The following is a 13,983-nucleotide window of genomic DNA, read 5'->3' as shown; positions in this document are numbered from 1 at the left end:
CACCGTTTGCTTGGAAAAGCCACAGACACTCAATGCCAGCTTGTAAAAGCAGCCAGGAGGGAGGCTGTACCATGCAAAGCCACAGAGGTGGAGCTGCCCAAGACCATGGGAACCCACCTCTTGCATCAGTGTGACCTGGATGTGAGACCTAGCATGAAAGGAGATCATTTTGGAGCTTTAAATTTTGACTGCCCCACAGGATTTCAATCTTGCATGGCCCTGTAACCACTTTGTTTTGGCCAATTTATCCCATTTGGAATGGCTGAACTTACCCAATACCTGTACCCCCATTGTATCTAGGAGGTAACTAGTTTGCTTTTGATTTTACAGGCTTATATGCAAAAGGCACTTGCCTTGTCCCAGATGAAACTTTAGACTGTGGACTTTTGTATTAATGCTGAAGTGAGTTAAGGCATTGGGGGACTGTTGGGAAGGCATAATTAGTTTTGAAATGTGAGGACATGAGATTTGGAAGGGCTAGAGTGGAATGATATGGTTTGGCTCTGTCCCCACCCAAATTTCCTCTTGAATTGTACTCCCATAATTTCCACGTATTGTGGGAGGAATGTGGTGGGAGGTAATTTGAATCATGGGGGTGGTTTCCCTCATACTGTTCTTGTGGTAGTGAATAAGTCTCATGAGATTCGATGGTTTTATCAGAGGTTTCTGCTTTTGCATCTTCCTCCTTTTATCTTGCCACCACCATGTAAGAAGTGCCTTTTGCCTTCCACCATGATTCTGAGGCCTCCCCAGCCATGTGGAACTGTAAGTCCAATTAAATCACGTTTTCTTCCTGGTCTCAGGTATGTCTTTATCAGCAGCATGAAAATGGACTAATACAATAACATTGAATGCAAATGGACTAAGCTATCCAATGAAAGACAGACTGGCTGAGTTGATAAAAAATATAAGACCTAATGATATGTTGCATACAAGAAACACACTTCACCTATAAAGATACCCATAAACTAAAAATAAATGAATATAAAAAGGTATTCCATGCCAGAGGAAAACAGAAAAGAGGGGGAGTAGCTATACTTATATCAGATAAAGTAGATCTCCAGACAAAATCTATGAGAAGAAACACAGAACATCACTATGTAATGATAAAGAAGCCAATTCAGAAAGAGGACATAATTATAAATATATAGGCACCCAACTCTGGAGCACCCAGACATATAAAGGAAATATTATTAGAGATAAAGAGAGACACAGACCTCAATAAAATACTAACTGGAGACTTCAACATTCTACTTTCAGCATTGGACAAATATCTCATCAGAAACTCAACAAAGAAAAATCAGTCTTAATCCATCCTATAGAACAAACGGGCCTAATAGATATTTACAGGACATTTCATCCAAAGGCTGCAGAATACACATTCTTCTCCTCAGCACATGGGTTATTCTCAAAAATAGACCATATTTTAGGTCACAATTCAAGGCTTAAGGCATGCAAAAAATATGAAATAATATCAGGCATCTTCTCTGATCACAAGAGAATAAAACTAGACGTCAACAAGAGGAGTTTTGGAAACTGTACAAACACATGAAAATTAAACAAAATGCTCTGTAATGATCAGTGGGTCAATGAATAAATTAAGAAGTAAATTAGAAAATTTCTTAAAACAAATGACAATGAAAAACAGCATGCCAAAGCCTACAGAATACACTGAAAGCTGTATTAAGGGGGAAATTTATAGCTATAAATGCCTACATAAAAGAAGAAGAAAATCTTCAAAGAAATAACCTAATGATACATTTTTAAGAACTAGAAATTCAAGAACAAACCAAATCCAAAATTAGTAGAAGAAAATAATAAAGATTAGAACAGAAATAAATGAATTTGAAATGAAGAAAATAATACAAAACATCTATGAAATAAAAAAGTTGTTTTTTTGAAAAGAGAAACAAAATTGACAAGACTTTAGCCAGAGTAATGAAAAAAGAGAGAAGACCCAAATAAATAAAATCAGAGATGAAATAACTGATACTGCAGAAATTCAAAGGATCATTAGTGGCTTCTATGAGCAACAATATGCCAATAAATTAGAAAATCTAGAAGTTGATAAATTCCTAGATACATGCAACTTACCAAGATCGAAGCATGAAGAACTAAAAAACCTAAACAGGCCAATAACAAGTAACAATATTGAAATTGTAACAAAAAGTCTCCTAGTAAATCCTAGGACCCCATGGATTCACTGCTGATTTTACTCAAACCGTTCCAAAAAAGGAGAGGAGGAGAGAGTTTCTGAACGCATTCTACATGGACAGTATTACCCTGATACCCAAGCCAGACGAAGACATGTCAAAAAAAAAAAAAAAAAAAAAGAAGAAGAAAATGATGAGCCAAAATCTTTGATGAATATAGATATGAAAATCCTCCACAAAATACTAGCAAGCCAAATTCAAGAATACATTAAAAAGATCATTCATCATGACTAAGTGTTGAAGAGGACACCAAAAAATGGAAAGATATTCCATGTTCATGGAGTGGAAGTCAATATTGTTAAAATGTCCATACTACCCAAAGCAATCTACAGATTCAATGCAATCTCTAACAAAATGACAATGAAATTCTTCACAGATATAGAAAAAATAATCCTAAAATTTATGTGGAACCACAAAAGACCCAGCACTGCCAAAGCTATCCTGAGCAAAAAGAACAAAATTGGAGAAATAACATTACCTGAATTCAAATTATCCTGCAGAGCTATAGTAACCAAAACAGCATGCTACTGGCATAAAAACAGACACATACCAATGGAATGAAATAGAGAACCCAGAAACAAATACACACACCTACAGAGAACTCATTTTCAACAAAGGTGCCAAGAATATACAATGGGGAAGAGATAGCCTCTTCAATGAATGATGCTGGGAAAACTGGATATCCACATACAGAACAATGAAAGTTGACTCCTATTTCTTGCCTTATATAAAAATCTAATCAAAATGGATTAAAGACTTAAATCTAAGACCTCAAACCATGAAACTATTACAAGAAAACATCAGAAAAACTCTCCAGGATGTTGATCTGGATGAAAAAATCTTAAGTAATACCCCATAAGCACAGTCTACCAAAGCAAAAGTGAACAAATGGGATCAAGTTAAAAAGCTTCTGCACAGCAAAGGAAACAGTCAACAAAGTGAAATGACAATCCACAGAATGGAAGAAAATATTTGCAAACTACCCATCTGACAAGGGACTAATAACCAGAATGTATAAGGAGTTCAAAAAATTCTATAGTAAAAATTCTAATAATCTGAATAAAAATGAGTAAAAGATTTCAACAGACATTTCTCAAAAGAAGATATACAAATGGCAAGCAGGTGTATGAAAAGGTACTCAACATCATTAATCATCAGATAAGGGCAAATCCAAACTACAATGAGATATTATCTTGCCCCAGTGAAAATGGCTTTTTATCCGGCAGGGCACAGTAGCTCATGCCTGTAATTCCAGCACTTTGGGAGGCCAAGGCGGGTGGATCACTTGAGGTCAGTAGTTTGAGACCAGCCTGGCCAACATGGTGAAACCTCTCTCTACTAAAAATACAAAAATTAGTTGGGCATGGTGGTAGTGCCTGTAATCCAAGCTACTCAGGAGGCCAAGGCAGGAGAATCCCTTGAACCTGGGAGGCAGAGGCTTCAGTGAGCCGAGATCACACCATTGCACTCCAGCCTGGGTGACAGAGTGAGACTCTGTCTAAAAAAACAGGCTTTTATCCAAAATCAGGCAAGAAAAATGCTGGTGAGAATGTGGAGAAAAGGGAACCTTTTTACACTGTCAGTTTGAATGTAAATTGTTACAACCACTGTGGAGAACAGCTTGTAGTTTCCTCAAAAAACTAAAAATAGAGCTACCATATAATCCAGCAATCCTCCTGCTGGGTGTGTATCTAAAAGAAAGGAAATCAGTATACCAAAGAGATACCTGCACTGCCATGTTTGTTGCAGCACTGTTCACAATAGCCAAGTTTTGGAAGCACCCTAAGTGGCCATTAGCAGATGGATGCATAAAGAAAATGTGGCACTTATACACAATGGAGTAGTATTTAGCCATAAAAATAAATGATATCCTGTCATTGTAACAACATCGATGGAACTGGAGGTCATTATGTTAAGTGAAATTAGCCAGGTACGGAAAGACAAATGTTGTATGTTCTCACTTACTGGTAGGAGCTAAAAATAAAAACAATCAAACTCATTGAGATAGAGAATAGGATGTTTATCATAGGCTGGGAAGGGTAGTGAGGTATGAGGGGAAGGTGGGGATGGTTAATGGGTACAAAAAAATAGAAAGAATGAATAAGACCCAGCATTTGCTAACACAATAGGGGGACAATAGTCAGTAATAATTTAATTGTAATTTTAAAAATAACTAGAAGAGTATAATTGGATTGTTTGTAACACAGATGATAAATACTTGAGGAGATGGTAACCCCATTTTCCATGATGTGATTATTAAACATTGCATGCCTATATGAAAGCATCTCACATACCCTATAAATATATACACCTATTATATACCCACAAAAATTAAAAATTTAAAATTTAAATAAAAGAAATGACTGGAAGAGAGATGACTGGAACTGTATTGTTCCACAAAACCATCAGAGTGTTTATTTATTATAAACTAACTAGAACTAGCAGACATTTATAGAAATCCACCCTACAAACTATAAATACCCATTATTTTTAAGTGCACATGGAACACTCTCCATAAGAGACCAAATGCTGGGCCATAAAACAAGTCTTAACAAATGTAAGAGGACAGAAATTATACAAAGTATGTTCCTCGTTTAGAACGGAAAAAAAACTAGAAATCATTAATAGAAATTTGGAAAATTCAGAAATAGTAGAAACTAAACAATACACTACTAAATTACCAAAGGGTCAAGAAGATATCACAAAGGAAATTAGAAAATACTTTGAAATTTATGAATGTGAAACACAACACACCAAAATTTTTGAGATGTAGCTAAAGCAGTGCTAATAGGGAAATTAATAGTGATATAAGTCTATCCTAGAAAAAAATAAAGATCCAAATCAATAACTTAGCCACTTACCTTCAAATACTGGAAAAAGAAAAACAAACTAAATAAAAAAAAAAACAGAAGGAAGAAAACAAAGATTAGAGCAAAAATTCATAAAGCAGGGAAAGCTACAGAGAAAATCAACCAAATCAAAATTTCATCCTTTGAAAACGACAAAATTGAGAAATCTTTAACTAGACTGACCATAAAAAGATGAGAAAAGATTCAAATTAGTAAAATCAAGAATAAATGAAGGACATGATTTTAAACCTTACAGAAATAAAAAGGATTATAGAATACTATGAATAATTTTATGCCAAAAAATTAGATGATTCAGATGAAACAAATTCCTAGAAAGGCACAAATTACTGACACTGACTCAAAAATAATAGAAAATATAAATATGCCTGTAACATGTAAAGAAATTGAATTAGTAATTTTAAAACTTCCTATGAAGAAAAGCTTAGGTATAGATGGCTTCACTGGTAAATTCTACCAAACTTTTAATGAAGAATAAATTCTTCGCAAACTCTTCCAAAAAATGGAAAAGGAGATAACACTTTCCAATTAATTCCACAAAGCCAATAGCACTCCAATGCCAAAGATATGAACAAAAAAGAAAGCTATAGGTCAATACCTTGTGAATATAGATATAAACTCCATCAACAAGATACTCTAACTCCAAATCGAACAACATATAAAAAGTGTTATATATTATGACCTAGTGGAATTTACCCCCAGGAATGTGAGGTTGGTTTAATATCCAAAATCAATTAATGTAAAGTGCCATATTAATAGAATGGAAGACAAAACTGAAATTATCATTTCAAAAGATGCAGAAAAATCATTTGATAAAATCCAACATCCTTTTATGTAAAACAATCAACAAACTATGACGAGAAGGGGACTTCTTCAAGCTGCTAAATAGAACCTATAAAAAGCTTTTGATAATAAAAGACTGAAGTTTTCTCCTTAAGATCAAGAACCAAAACAAGGACGTCCACTCTTGTTCCTTCTACTCAGCATTGCACTAGAGGATGTAGCCACTGGGGAAGAAAAAAAAAGGCATCCAGATTGGAAAGAAAGAAATGAAACTCTATTTGCACATGACATGATCTTCTATATAGAAAGCATGAAGGCATCTAGAAATAAATATCTATCACAGCTTAATAAACAAATTTAGAAAAGCTACAGGATACAAGAACAATTATATTTCTATACGCTAGCAGTAAAGCATCTGAAAATTAAAGTCAAAAATCAATTATGTTTATATCAATTATATCAGAAAGAATATAAAATATTGCAAAGACTGGTGGAGAAGTCTTTTCAACATATGCTCCACTTATCACTGCCTGCTCCCCTCAGTATACCCAGTGTTCTTCAGTACTTTGGCAGTTTGAGAAGAAAAAGGGTGATACATTTACAGATATACACTGTACTAACAGAAAGTGTAAAATTAATCATAAATTTCTCAGAAATTCAGGAATGTCCCATTATGTCCTAATAGATAATAGGAGCTTGAAGATTACACATACTCCAAAGTCATGGCATTTTGTATTTACCTTGGCTTACATTCTTTTAATAAAATACAATGGTAATGGCCTTATGTTATTTATTCATTATTTTTAGTGTTTCTATTTGTTTTATTTACTATATTAAGTGTTTTTTACAGTGTATTAGTATGGTTTTGATTAACAAAAGAGAATCCACTCTAAATAATTCAAGAAGGAAGGGCTTTAACACAAGTACTAGATGCTAATAAAACCTTTGGACATGCTAGAGGATGAGGTTTGTATTAGTTTTCTAGGACTGCCATAACAAAATACCACAGACTGGGTGGCTTAAATAATAGAAATGTATTTTTTCACTATTTTGGAGGCTGGAAGTCCAAGATCAAGATGTTGGCATGTTTGCTTTATTCTGAAGCCTCTCTCCTTGGCTTGCAGATCTTCTGAAGCTTCTCTTCTTGACTTGTGGATGGCCAACATCTTCCTGTGTCTTCACGTGGTCTTTTCTCTGTGCATGTACCTCCCTGGTGCTCTCTGTTTTCCTTCCTCCCTTCCTCCCTTCCTCCTTTGACAAAAATCGGACTCTGTCACCCAGGCTGGAGTGCATTGGCATGATCTCGGTTTACGGAAACCTGCACCTCCTGGGTTCAAGCAATTCTCCTGCCTCAGCCTCCCGAGTAGCTGGGATTACAGGCACCCGCCACCGTGCCTGATTAATTTTTGTACTTTTAGTACAGACAGGGTTGCACCATGTTGGTGCCAGGCTGGTCTCAAACTCCTGACCTCAAGTGATCTACCCGCCTCGGCCTCCCAAAGGGTTTAGATTACAGGTGTGAGCCACTGTGCCCGGCCTCTCTGAGTGTTTTAATTTCTCCTACTTATAAGGACATCAGTAAGGTTGTATTTGGGCTCAAACAGCATAATATTAACTTAGTTGCCTCTTTAAAGTTCCCATGTCCAAATACAGTCATATTCTGAGGTATTGGGGGTTAGAGTTTGGAGGTACTGGGGGTTAAGGATTCAACAGAAGAATTTTGAGAGGACATAATTCAGCCCTCAATGAGGTTTGAGAAAACTGTCTATAATCAGAAAAATAGGCAGTTGCAGAAATCACAAGACATCGCCACCAGCAATGTCAGTTCTCAAAGCACCAAAGTGGTTAATACACAGGAGAAGGCCTGACAGTCACTGCAAGACTTCATGTCTGCTTTCTGATTAAGTTCACATAGCTGCCTGCCCGCCAATGTCAGGACAAACATGGGTTTTAGCTTTTCCTTCATTTTCTATATCCCATGCAAGCACCTTTTTATTTTTATTTATTTATTTTTTTTGAGACAGAGTCTCGCTCTGTCGCCAGGCTAGAGTGCAGTGGTGCGATCTCGGCTCATTGCAACCTCTGCCTCCCGGGTTCAAGCGACTCTCCTGCCTCAGCCTCCCGAGTAGCTGGGACTACAGGCGCATGTCACCACAACCAGCTAATTTTTATATTTTTAGTAGAGATGGGGTTTCACCATGTTGGCCAGGATGGTCTTGATCTTCTGACCTCGTGATCTGCCTGCCTCAACCTCCCAAAGTGCTGGGATTATAGGTGTGAGCCACTGTGCCAGGCCACAGGTATGTTTTTATAGAAGATCTAAACCAAAACTTTGCTAGAAAGGGAGTCTCAGAAACACAGTTTCAAAAATCAAGCCTATACAATACAGGAAAGAGCTTAGAATGACATCAATAGACAATATATGACAAATCTATTCATTTGGAAAGTCAGTATCCATAAACATCTATCCAACAATGGCAACGACACTATGCTGATGATAAGAATATTCCTCATACAAATAAAGATGCACGTACTCTCTCAACAAAACGGAGACACAAAGTTATTAACAACCACTCTATCCATCTCTGGTTAATGATTTTTTTTCTCTTTGATACTCTGTATTTTTAACTACTTTTGTGTACTCATTTGAAAGCTCCATTTTTACTTTTTGATATTTGTTCAGGACTAGGTTATATGGCAAACAGTTACCAACATATTTTCTATAAAACAGTAAGGGAAAGAGACTAAAAAATTTGTCTATATATGTGTGTGTGTGTGTGTGTGTGTGTGTGTGTGTGCATTAATCTGTTGAGACTTCTGTAACAAAATACTACATACCACTTAGCTTATAAATAACAGATATTTATTTATCACAGTTCTGGTGGCTAGGAAGTCTAAGATCAAGGCACCAGCAAATTTGGTTTCTGGTGAGGGCCTCCTTCCTGGTTTATAGACAGCCATCTTTTCGCTGAGGTCTCACGTGGTGAATGAATTCCCTCGGGCCTCTTTTATAAGGGCACTAATCTCATTCCTCACCCTCGGCAGAGCTCTCATGACCTAACATCTCCCAAAGGCTCTATTTTCTACCCATACCACCTTGGGGGTTAGGATATCTACCTAATCTTGGGGAAAAGATTTCTACCTTCCACCTTAGGGATTATGCATTTTGGAAGGACACAAATATTTACACTATAGCAGCATGCATATATGTATGTGTATATGTATACATGTGTATATGAATTATATAATTACTAGTTATATAAACATATGTATATAATTAATAATTTAAAAATCAAGTAAATATGCATACCTTTTATAGTTCTTATTCTTGTAGCTGAAATGAGAACTTAGTTGGTAGCCTTAACATCCTTCCTCCACTGCATTCCGTGTTCCCATTGCCTTTAGATGATACTTTAGTTGATAATGGCTCTTTGCTTTGTAGGGTGACAAAATCCTCTTTCCAGAGGGCGTTGAGTCTTTAGTGGTCTTTCTGCATTGGGTTGTGTACAGTGTTCCTCCACTGGTATATAAGATCAGAGCCCAAAGTTGAGCAGACAGAAAGCAAGACATATTTTTAGGATTTGTCAAAAGGGTTAGTACTGAGAGGAGGCATTCCCAGTTCCACTCTTTGTTTAAGGACCTATGTATCATGAGAAAAAAAAATGGCATCTGATATTGGTTACTTGCTTGGAGTATATTTTGTATATTGTAGGAATGAATCCCAGATAATGTTGTACTTCACTTGGTGTCATAACTGAGTGTTCAATAATATATTCCCCCATTTTATTAAGCCAGTTGCTTCTAGGTATTTGAATCCATGATAAACAAGTCAATCCTATAGATATAAACCCATTAATACACTTTTTTCATATAAAAATAAGTTCCTTGATTAGGAGGCAATGTTGTGTGGGATGTTATGTCAATGAATAAAATTGTATGTGTGTCTATAAAGAATGATGCTGACAAAAGTTCTGTTCATAGGAAAGTCAACTTTATATAATATAGTAAAGGTCTATTTCGTAATGGGGAATAATTGCTGCAACCTCCATGTCAGACAGGATACAATGTAATTAATCTAGGTATACTGGCTGGCCAGTATACCTAGGGAATGACATCTTATTGGGGATTTAACATTGGTCTCTGAGGTTGGTAGGTTGGTTACTCATCTGACGTCATTGTTAACTCATCCTTGGTGAAAGGACACCCATGTTATTGAGTGCATGTCACTTTGTTCATGAACTCATTAATTTAGCTCTGTGATAACTGGGGAGAAAGACTGACTGACATGGGTACACTGCTCCACAATGAACTTTCATATGAGACACAAATATCCTCACACTCTGACCATAGCAAGAGATCACAAAATTTTTCCCTGGACTTTCTTATTCTTTCATAATTTGATGAAACCATTAATGTGCTTATTATAATCGGAAGGTTATGATCTGTTCTTGATAGGTGCAGTATGTATATATGTGGGATCTGAGATTGAGGAATTTTTATTCCAGTCTTCACTTAAAATCTAATATGACATGTTTTGTTCATTTTTTGTGACCTGCATATAAATGGTAAAAGTAGTGCTTTGCTCAGTACTGATGGAACAGCAGCTATGTATGCAAAAAGAAAGAGCATCGGTTGTTGCATCTGAATGCCAATTCAAACACTGCTTTATTCTAAGAAAGGTTAAATTGGCAACCAATGACATATATTATTGCCTGAATTCAAAGTTAAAAACAACAGTGAAAGTAATTAACAGTGAAAGTTATTAAAATTGTTAATAACTAATATTATTAACAGGGAAATTTATTAATATGAAACGGTGGGCACAAATATCTGTCCTCTCAATTAATTTCCCATTTACATGGGCAGTAACACAAGGCATGGTTATTTCATATTGAATAAAATTGTCTATCAAGTATAAAGATGATCAGAGGTAAAGGACAAAATACAAACATTTCATCAAAAGTCTATATTATTCGAGCAAAAAACCACTTTCATTACTTCAAGAAGCTTTGTCATCAGTGCAGTCAGTATTTTAAAAGCCTAAACCTATTATTACTTGATATTACAAAATATCATGCTTTCTAATGTTGAAAATATTCAGGCTTTATTACAAGACTAACTTGCTCTGTCATTTAAAGTGAACTTGAACATGCACTCTACTAACATCACGCAGTATAATATCAGGTTTACTTAGAAAAGAAGAGTAGCAGCGTTCACGTGATCTCCCCAAATTCCATTATTCCACAGAGTGTCATAGTTAGGCACTTAGGTATACCTGGACTAAGAATATCAAGCAATGGGCTCCAGGAGATGACCACCCTCTTATAACAGGTTACATATTTTGAGGCACAATGGAGCAGGAAATATCTGGGCATCTATGTGTAGGAAATTTGGAGTATTTGGGGGCTGATAAAAAAAATGATGATGAGGTGACAATAGCACACACAAGCTTTAGCTGGGTGATACTTTCATAGATTTGCATGTGAGAAAAATCCCATAATACTTCTAGGGGATATAGCTCAAGAGAGGACTGCCATCCAGAAGGAGAGGAGGTCAAGGGAACTTCCAGGGGACAGAGGGATCAGATAGGCAGTTCTATGTCTAGGTGATGTCACTTGGCAGAATGACAGAGGATCTCTAGGTCAGAGAATTCTGAAGGGCAGCAGCAGCTTGGGGTTTTCGTAGCTCCAGAGTTTGTCTTATCTATAGCTAGCAGATGGCGAGTGTGCTTTTTTGTGGGGTATTGAAGCTCTAGATGGCCATAGTTCAGCTTATTTGGGCTATGTTTAAAACAACTGCATGTATAAAAATTTAAGTTTGATGATGTTGGCCAGTTTTTGAGCTAACTGTTCATAGCCTGCTGTGAAGAAGTAAATAACCTAGGGACCAATATACGGAGGCCATCTTCGGCTTATTTATATAATACTGTATAATAATAAAGAGGTGGTTGACTGAGAGAACCACTTCCTTAGAAAGCAGTAGCCTCTGGAGTGCAATACCTGGTGTCAGCATGATTTGCAATTGTCGTCAGATCTGCCAAACCAGCTCTTAGACCAAATTAAAGTCTGGGGCCCACCTAAATTAGATCTTCTTGTGCTTGCTTGCCCCAGTTTGACTCTTTTCCAACACAATGTTTTCTTTATTAAGAAAGAAATTGTTAATATACTATTGATCACATTGAAAAACCCCATTCAAATGTTACAGTGAAACAAAATAAATTATTTCAAGATCATAATGTAATAGAAGAATGCGGTAAGGCCACAATAAGTATTACTTGAACAAAGAGAGTAGTAATTTATTTGTTGCTATTTCTTACACTGAAACCATCCACTATCTAGCTTTTGAAAATGACTTACATAATGGGGCTGCAAATTTACTCACATTACTACTCAGATGTGTAAATCTTTAATTACCAATATGAGTAATTATATATGAGCATATATTGAAGATATATTTATATATTAATATATGTAATGTGTATTTATATATTAATATATTTAATGTATATATTTATGTTTTATATATTTTAATATTCAGTTTATTATATATGTTACATATAAACATATCACTATAAAATACTGTATATATTTTAGTATTTAACATGTATTTTATGTATTTCCCTTTAAATTAATTATAGAGAGAAAATAAATATTTTTCTGTAATTGCTCTGCTGTTGCTCCCTTTCTATTGCATAGAAAAAAAAAAGAAAAAACCCTCCAAATGTTGATTTCTTACCCTTTTCCAATTCAAAGGGGCTTTTAAGTTGTAAAAATGATATAGTTCATATTTATTCAGTAAATAATATTTAATACTTTACATATTTACTAAATGTAGAAATTATTAAATTTATTAAATATATAAATTATTAGTCACATAATAAATTTATTAATATATTATTAAATAGATACTCATAAAATATATATTTTATCTATATCATAATAATATATACTATATTATTATATGCTTTATATTTTATATATTTTAATATTTACTCTATTTTTATATTTAGAAAATATATTTCTCCAGGAGAGAAAAATATCCAGATTATTATAGAAAAGGTAATTATAGATCAATTATTTAATTATAATTAACTAGTTAAGAAATTATGAATTAAACTAAGTAATTAATTATAGAGAAAAAATATTTTTCTATAATTGCTCTACTTGTCTCTAACTGCTCTGTTTCCATCATATAGCATAAGGAAAGAAAAAGCATCTCAAGTGGACTCTCTTCTAGTTCAAAGGGACATTTTAAGTTTTAAAAAATCTCTACTGAGTAACAACTTAGTAAGTTCAAAGTACAGCTCCTCTTCAGACACAAGTCTCCACTGGCCCTCCTTTTCAAGATGTGGTCTATAGTCACCGGAGATGCTGGTTCTTGTGGCTTTCAGCATGGAGAGCGTCATATCTTGTGCTTTGTCCTGCCATCATACGTGGACATCTCTGTTCCATCCTCTTCCTTTTTGGGGTGGCATTGCCCAGCTCTCTTCCCTGGGTCTTCATCCCATTTAAGTACAGATAGAAATGGTCTACTTATTGGGGAGTATCCAATAATGTTCCTTTTTCATATTCTTGTAAATACTGCATCTGGCAAAGCACTGAAAGAAGTTTTTTTTTTTTTTTTTTTTTTTCTGGATCTACTTTCAACTCAAAACTCCAGAAATAAAATACTTGCTACAATTCTTGACATTCTATATCTGATTTTCAATCTATAAGATGTAATGAGTAAGAAAACAAACTGAGTCTAGGTGGAACATATTTCAGATGGGTCAATCCTTATTCCCTGAGCCTAAAACCTCTGTTGGAGTGTCCTCCCTAGCAGAGACTTCTGGTAGTGGGGAGGAGTCTTCCCTTCATGTATCTCTAGTCCCCTACTTGTCCAGATGGCTGCAGCACGTGACATCCTCCATAGTCATCAAAGCAATTTTTCTAAAAATTTTAAAACATAAATGGCCTCCTTTAAGAAGTATGAAAGTGTTTCTCAAATTTGTAGCTTTCATGAACAACTTCGTAATCATTAGCCATATATACATAGCACCAATTTTAAGCAAATTAAAAACAAGATTAATTACATGTTTTTATAACAAAATTAGACAATGTAAAGACAAATTAATAATAATT

This window comes from Nomascus leucogenys, chromosome 16 (assembly GCF_006542625.1).
Source record: "Nomascus leucogenys isolate Asia chromosome 16, Asia_NLE_v1, whole genome shotgun sequence".
In the NCBI taxonomy this organism is placed as follows: domain Eukaryota; kingdom Metazoa; phylum Chordata; class Mammalia; order Primates; family Hylobatidae; genus Nomascus; species Nomascus leucogenys.
This window is presented reverse-complemented; position numbering follows the sequence as displayed.